The sequence below is a fragment of the Carica papaya genome, chromosome 3 (assembly GCF_054855325.1).
Source record: "Carica papaya isolate Zhongbai chromosome 3, ASM5485532v1, whole genome shotgun sequence".
Lineage (NCBI taxonomy): Eukaryota > Viridiplantae > Streptophyta > Magnoliopsida > Brassicales > Caricaceae > Carica > Carica papaya.
This window is the reverse complement of record NC_142311.1, coordinates 29,885,476-29,894,035: the sequence shown is the minus strand read 5'-3', so window position 1 is coordinate 29,894,035 and position 8,560 is coordinate 29,885,476. Positions and strand designations below refer to the sequence as shown.

Sequence of the window (8,560 nt, the reverse complement as noted above, 5' to 3'; positions counted from 1 at the left end):
CCCGTGGTAGTGGGGGAGGTTCGGGTAACTCCCTTCTCTCCTCTCGCCCTTGCTGGGCAGCTATGAATCCTTCCATCATCTCAAATAGCCTGTCTACATCCTCCCGAAGAGAATTATCTCGGGCCGCTCGGTTTAGTGGGGGTCTTCCTCTCCTCATTTCTTTGCACCTGCATTTCATAAGGAATGGTTGAGTAATGATTTATCGGTGAATATTTTTCCAAGTTTTATAGTGTAAGGGATGGGTCCGGGGAACGCGGTTCTAATACCAACTGTAATGGCCCCGGAAATTTAAATGAAATATATGTGTTAAAAATATCAAATGCGGAAGCGTAATAAAAATTTTGATTAACATCCCTTACACTAAAACCAAAAACGTGCTCAAAGTATAAAAGAACAAACTAACTAAAAGAGAAACTCGAAAATAAAAACTATAAATATAACTACAGAGTCTTTAGGCGTCCCCTTCACCGTCTTCCTACGGAACGAGCTCGGGAACAATGTCCTCCTGATATGAAATGGTTAAATAAGGAATGAGCTACACCAGCCCAGTAAAGACATCATACTATCTCACCGCCACGGAGGTAAAGGTGGGTAGAAAACACAAAAAGACCAATGGAGCATAATTTATAACAAATTCTTTTATCAATAATAAAATCATTTACTGTCCACTTATCTCGGTGAAGTTCATAAAACAACATACGAAAGCAATAACATTATCATCATCATGAAATCATATGAACTGTATAACATAATACTTACCACACCTTTGCATTTCAATCATTACACAACATATTTTTTCTCATTTACCAGCCTACTAGTATCCATGGGGATCCATAGGGGTCTCGCTACCGGTGAACCATTAACATTTACAACTTAATTCCAGGACCGTCCCCATACCCCGTCCGGTATGGGCGCCAAAACCATGAACCTCAATACCCCGTCCGATATGAGGGTGAAACGGGCCGTCCCCATACCCCGTCCGGTATGGGCGCCAAAACACATAAAGTCTCCATACCCCGTCCGGTATGAGAGACCACGTTCCCGGTAGGGTTCCTTACGGATCCGGTCCGTCCACCATCTCCCAGGATATCTAGTCAGGCTGTCCACATTTTCCATTTATCAATTCACATAACCTTTTTGCCTTTTTCCTTGGTCTCAGCCATCCAATCATATACAAACATGTAAACCAGTCATCGACACCAAATAAGATAACACAGTATCGGGTTAAGCATAATACCAACCATAATAAAAAAAACATGATTCACGCATACGAGACCATAATATAATTACATCAAACATCATGCTGCATTTAATAATGGAAATTAAATCAAACAATAACAGACCAACACAGTATCAGACTCGGGCTCCATTGGCAACCTTAATCAATTATACATCTATAAAGTCACACAGTACAGTTTAATTATTTATTAAGCTTTAATACCGTAATAGGAAATAGGGTGAGAGGTCCTTACTTGTTTCGGGGTCTGAATATGGCTCTACAGTGCGCCTACAGGCTGTCCCTAATTTTTCGTGAATTTTTTCTGGGGAACTGAAACGCACTACTGGTACCTGCACGTATCCCAAAAAATCTCAAATTAGACCCAGGGCCCCTTTCGGCCAATATCGCAATTCTGGCATAGCGGCGATTCTCCTTGGGTTGGCCGTTTTCAGCCGAATTCGGCCACGCTTGCATCGGTCCCTGTGATAGAACAACCCTAGGGCCCTCAGTGGGCCAAAAAATCACGAAAAACCGAAACTTACCGACGGCGGTGCTCTCGGGTGCGGCAGCTCCTCCGGCGTGAGTCGCGTTTTGATGTTTGGCTCCGATCAACCTGTAGAGAAAAGAACGGTGATCACAGTGGTATAAAATTTGCATCGAACGGAGGCCGGGAAGGGCCTTATCGGAGGCAAAAACCGAGGAGGGGCACGGCAGCGCCGCTGGGTTTCGGCCGTTTGGCTGGTGGTTTGGCTCCGGTTTGGCCATAGGCAGACTCAACGTCGAAAAACGAGCAAGAAGAAGAAAAATTACCTCGATCGGCGGTCGGAAACTTCCCCGGTGCGGCGGCGGGTGGCGACGGCGGGCTCCTCCGGAGACTGGTTCTTTTTCTCCGGCGAGCACTGGCGGCTAAGGTTTCTTTGGTCAGGTGTGGGTGGGGGTATTTATACCATTCGCCTTTTAATCTTGACCGTCCATCAAGATTGAATCTGGGCCATTCGATCGCGATTTAATTGGGATTAAATCTGGGCCGTTCATCGCAATGCAATCTGGGCCGTTCGTCCCTGATTGAATCTAGGCCGTCCGTGCGCGCGGGAACGGATCTGGGCCGTTCGATCGCGTGCACGCGGATTGCCCCCGTGGCCTGTCCCCTGGCCAGCGTGTCTTTGCCACGCGGCGCGTCCTGGTTGGCTGGGGCTGCTGACCGGGCCACTGACGTGGCTGCTGACGTGGTGCTGACGTGGCACAACTTTTCTAAATTACGTTTTGACCCCCGATTTCCGATTTTCTTTTCAAAAATACCCCGAGAATCCAAATTTTCACCCATTTTTCTCAAAATCAATTTCAATTAAATCCAAATAATATTTTTTTACCCAATTTTATCATTATTATTATTTTTATTTTCATTAAATTAAATTAAATTAAATTAAATAAATCAATTAAAATTTCAATAATTACAAAATAAACTAAATAAAATAAATTAAAAAAAAATAATAATAAAATTAATGGGTGTTACAATTTCAACTTTTCTTTTAGTAACGACTTAAGTTGAGAATTTATGAACGTTATAAAATTTATTTCCATGTTTAAACTCGTATTTTAGTTCACTCTGTCTCACGCTTTTTTTTCACTCAAACCCTCGTATTGCTTCTAAGGTTCTGAAGAGTTTTAAAAGTTCAACATCAACTTATAATAAAATACAAATTTGAAAATAAGGAAAATAAAATATAAATTTAGTGGTTTAGCCCAACTTTTAATTAATTTTATATAATTTTTTGGGATAATTTAATACAACGTGTAGGTTTTTGTAATTTTACATTATTGACAATTTGTATAGAATATATACATTTATTTGGATTCTTAAGCAAGAACATTAAAAAATTTAAGAGTGCATAAGTCAAAATTAAAAAAAAAATAATTAAACATTAAAAAATAATAAACTAAGAACTAATATTTTTATAAATATATATAAAAAATAATTACAGAGTATTAAACCATCAAAGTACTTAAACAAAAATTAAACCAATATTTTTTCAGTAAAATTTCATACATTTTATTAATTAGATGACATTTATATATCAATAATAGTATAATTTTTTCGTAAAGAAAATACACAAAAACTCAGTCAACAATTCAAACACACTATATGAATGATTAAAATATAATAAATCTTTTTAATTATGGCATAATTAGATATCAGAGTTATATTTGTTCGGATATAACATATACAAGAAATTTAATAAAATAATTACAGAAAATTATATGAATGACTAGTAATTTAAGAGTCACTCAATTGAGTGAGATTTACTTAAATACCATTGCACACAGATAAATTCAGTCTTTTAATATATACCTTGTTTAAACAAGATAAAATTAATTTCTAAGAAAAAAAAAGATGATACTTCATTTTCCATTTTACCAAAATTCACAAGCATCTCAAGAGACACACAAAACCAAACAACTTCTTCCAAATCATTCAAAAAACAAAAAAAAAAAAGAAAGAAAAAGGATTAAAAGGGATCTACAAGGAGAAATAGTAAAGAGCAAAAATGGGTAGCAATTCCTGAATTCAGAAAATCAAGCAACATTAAAACTCAAATGGGGGTTGCAAGATATTCACATGGTGTTTTGCAAATGTGTCAGATGGCAAGTAGAAGAAACGTTGGATCCGATCAGCTGCCCCTTTCATTACTTCTGTCGAAGTGGTCATCCTGGAAGTTATCCAGTTTCTGTCTATATCCTATTTTCGACAGTAATACATGGACAATTGACAAAAAAGAACTATTAGGAAAATCAAGTGACATAATTATTTTTTCTAAAGGCATAAACATTAAAATGGATGTGTCAAGGATTAATCTCAACACAAAAACACTATCGTTTTATCTCTTCCCACTTTGATTACAGAATTGGTCAAAACTGGTAACTTGATATCTCAAATAGCCGAATTTAATATGGATATCAACAACTTGAAAAAGCCAATTAGTCCGCATTCCAACTTCATGCCTCATGGAAGATAGAATATCATATTCTCCAAATGATGCTTATATTCCACAAGTAACAAGAGAAAAGTAGGAAGAATGGACCTACAAGTCATAAGAAAAATCTCTTTCTGCTAGTGTCCATTTCAGGCTGAAAAAATAAGAGGAACAAGCAAATGAAACAATGAAGACAAAAAGACAGTACAGAAATATCTGCACTTTACAAAAAAAGAAAATATGTTTACATAAGCAAATGCATAAAATGCCGAGAACAAGTGATTACCTTGTGGACCCATTCGTACTCACCACCTTTGGTGTTAAATGTTCCATGCTGCAGGCTTACTAACTTAAGGGTGAATTGAGGACCACATTCCTATACATTTGGAAGCGTAAAGGCAGTGTGAAATCACAAATAATGAATGACCCCTCGTAAAGCTGAGACTAGGTAGTATTGTCCATTTGGAAGGGCTTAATTTTTCAGTTCTTTTGTCTAATAAAATCTGTAACTTTAAGCCTAAAATCAAAGCAAACTTGTGCAAGCTCCTCATATTAGCTTATTTTTTTCTAGTTGTAAACATTAAAACCTAAGCTAAATTAAATGTAAATCATCTGCTTCAACTTAGAAATGGGAAACTAGTCTTGACAGTTGTCACACTACTGGTTGTTTTATCCAGTAATACTTATCTATTCTCACCCCAAAGGTTCAATGGTGTCATTTCACTTTGTTCGAGAAACTACTTTTAGGAATATGGTTTGCTTATAATTCTCAAATGGGTGATAATATACCTCATCTTAGGTTCTCGACTTATTCTCTACTTGAATGGGAGGGTAATCCTTAGTATTGTACACTTTCATAATTTGAACTAGTACTTAGTAATGGGATAACAACATTCTTTCCTAGTAGTTAGTCTTTCTTTGATCAACAAAAATAGCTCATATCCTCCAAAACAAAAGTTTTATTCACATGATCTCAAGATTTGTAACATTCACTCTTTCAAGTCATAACAATGTTTGACCTCAATGCTATCAATAAAATGTTTTCTCATAAGCTTTTATCTCTCAACATATCAAGCTTTGTTCAATCTCTAACCACAAAGGCATATACTTGTCTCACTTGGTAATTTCTTTGGTGAGGGAAACTCTTTTAAATCTCATGGTTCAATCATATAGAACTCCTCTTCACTTCTCAAAACACTCATCCCTAGATTCATTATTCCTTAGATCCTTAAAAATTCCATGGTATCTAAAATATCTCACCTAAGTCATTCACTATACGTATGAGTCCTTCAAGATTTTATTCAGTCCTATCTTTTGGACCTCGTATGTAGGCTCTCTCATTGGTCTCACTATTTTTAACTCCCGGATACTTGAGGGACAGGAGAGGGTTCCCATTACGTTCTACTATACTCATTCTAAGTTCCACTATAAATACAAGGTTTTGTGTAATCCTAAGCTTCGTATTTAAGGGATGTGTCCTAGAACCGTGCTCTGATACCACCTGTCGCAGCCCACTCCCTCTTCTTCTAGGGCATGTCTAGAGCACACTTATACTTTACCCTTAATTAAATAATAAAAACTAACTTTCATTAATAGCCAGAGTATGCACAAGCGCTACATCCCTTGAATAATGAACATCAGCTACAATATAATATGAAAATTTAATTTTTTTTTCTTTTCTTACAATATAAAAGTACAAACTGGTAATCTGATCTCTAAGTTCTCAATTTCTCTTTCGTATCACATACTATTCTGCAGCAAAATCCTCATTATCTGAAAATAATGAGGGAGTGAGATATTATCATAATAAGTAGATATTATTACACACAACTAATACATGCAATATATATATTTCACACACATCAAAACAAGATATCTTTTACACTTTCTCAAAAACATATTCACTTTTAGTAAAAACAGATGCATAGTAAAAAACTAAAATTAGAATCACAATTTAGAAAACACATTGCTGCATTGTACAATGCGCTACACTCTCACATGTACTAGATCACTTAGCAGGTACAGTGCGCTATATTGTATAACGAACCACATATCCCAGAATAAGAAAACAGATGCACTTCGCTACATTGTACAATGAGCTCTACTTCATCACCGTTATGGAGGGCCATTCACATCTTCCTACTGTCATGCATGCTTAGGCGTACATTTAACACTTAACACTTTTTCATACACAAAAAAATAGAACGATTACTTATGGGTTCACACTTATCAATTTCTCACTATACCCAAAAACAAAACGGTTATGTAGAGGCACATTGAAGTCTAGCATCACGCAAGTGCTTTTGGAATAGCTCCCCTCGATAATGAGTGATGCATAATTATCAAAATTACGTTTCAAAATACATGGATAAAATAACACTCAAAATATAATAGCACTTTTACAAAATATTTGCATTATATATATATAATATGTATAAAACACTGATGAAACACTTCAAAACTACTTAGGCCATGTAATCACAAGATCCATTTACTATACTAAAAATACTTTTAAAATATTTTGAAAACTACATAGGCTATGCAATCACAATACCCACTTACATCGAGTCTGATGCAATCAATTTAAGCTTTTTTTATTCTGATAGAGTCTCTCCCTATATTTTCTTGAATTTTTTCTAGTCACTCTGTCAGAGTCTTTCCTTAAAAATACTTCAATTTTCTCTTTTCACTCGAGCAAAGTCTCCCTTTATATTTTTCTCAAATTTCTAGTGAAATTGTGGCAGCATCTGATTCCTTAGAATTGTCACTATTTTACAATAAAAAATATCGTCATAATATGTAAATTGATTTTCTTGAAAAGAAACTTGAAACTACATACCTTGTAGGATATGCTGCTTTAACTCCGGCAAAGTCTCGACTTAATTTTTAAGCTTTTTCTCTCAAATATATGGCAGAGTTCTAGAATTATTTTGAGAAATATCTAGCCTAAAAAAATATCCTTCATATCATTGAAAAATAATCCTCAAAATTTCAAGATAAATGAAATTCATATGAAGGAGAAAACTTACCTTAAGCTCGCGGGTTCTCCCATGATTGATCGTGAGTTTTTACTTTCCTTTGCTCTTCTTTCTTTAGTTTTTTCCTTTCCTTCTTCCTTCCTCTCTCGTTTTCTCACAATTTAGGTAGAGTTTTGCCGTGGAAAAATTCTTAAATTCCTTCAATTTCCCACACTTTTATTGGGTTTCTTCCTTTTTCCTATTTTTTTTTCTTTTTTCTTTCTCTCTCTTCTTTCTCTCTCTAACCTTGCTTTCTCTTAGCTCTAGAATAATTTTCCCTTCTTCCCACACCCTTATTTATAGGGTAAGGACATCCATGTAAGTTGATAAGCATGGGAGAGGTGGCAAAATGTGATTGGTCACTTAAACCTCATCAAGCTTCATCCTTATCCTTATCTATTTCTTTCTTTAGCCTTTAAGTAATTCTAGAGTATTCTAATCTAATCCAGACTCCTCCCACATCTTATCCACCTTTTAGGAGCTTCCATACCAAATTTGGGCTCCATTCGATATGTTTTAAGCCGCCTTAAGCCTACTTAAATCTATAAGGCCCAAAACTGCTCTTCATGCACATGCCTTTATTTCAAATAGCCAGAACTCCCTTGATTCTTATGAGTTTTGAGCCCATTTTTCCTTTACTTTCTCGTCTGGTTTCAGCTACTTACCTACTAAATTTGGGCTCAAAATGACTATATTTGCTTATCTAAGGTCCACTTAAGTTCTAAAAGGTCCAAACCGCACTCAAGGTTAGGCCCATGCCCAAACCCTTACTTCAAAACTCTTTAACTTGCTCAATTATTTATCTTTTTAGACACACATGTGCTTCACGTGTTCCTCAAGTAGTCAGTTATCACGTGGGTTTGGTTTAGCTTCATATGGGTCCATTTGTCCCACTTATGGCCCAAATAATCCCAAAAGGTCAAAATTATTCTTCATATGCATGTCTTTCAAATTTTGTCTCATTTCTCCCAATGTTTCTTCTACGTATATTTTTATTTTTCTACATACTTCATCCTTAATATCTTGGCTAGTTCTTTGCCAAATTGGAGCTTTAAATTCGAAGTATTTTAGTTTTGAGACATAAATCAAGCCCAAAGGGTCAATTGGGGCATCTTCGAAGATTTCCTCCGTCACATTGGGGATTTCTCTCCTGATTGTTAATCCAATTACTCTCTTATATTTCCAAAGCATCTTCTTACCTTCTACAATGTTGTTCTAGTCTCGAGAATCATTCTTGGGCCTCAAGAACTCAGTTTTTTCCTATTGAGATAAAAACTCTTCTCAAGGGATTTTGGCTATCCTAGTCTCATAATTTTCACTCCATTTGACTCGAAACTTAGTTCTTAACCTTA

At 35.9% G+C, this 8,560-nt stretch overlaps 1 long non-coding RNA gene across 2 annotated transcripts; it reads right to left on the bottom strand.

Moving 5' to 3' along the window:
• Nucleotides 1–3,622: 3,622 nt before the first annotated feature.
• LOC110819876 (uncharacterized) lies at nt 3,623–7,558 on the bottom strand. 2 transcript variants are annotated; one of them, XR_015817994.1, is made up of 3 exons: nt 7,221–7,536; nt 4,304–7,137; nt 3,623–3,956 (listed from the first exon to the last, which is right to left on the bottom strand). It is a non-coding gene; the product is annotated as an uncharacterized LOC110819876 (long non-coding RNA). The 2 variants fall into 2 exon arrangements; XR_015817993.1 differs by having other exon boundaries at nt 3,623–7,137; nt 7,221–7,558.
• Between the last annotated feature and the right edge of the window lie 1,002 nt (nt 7,559–8,560).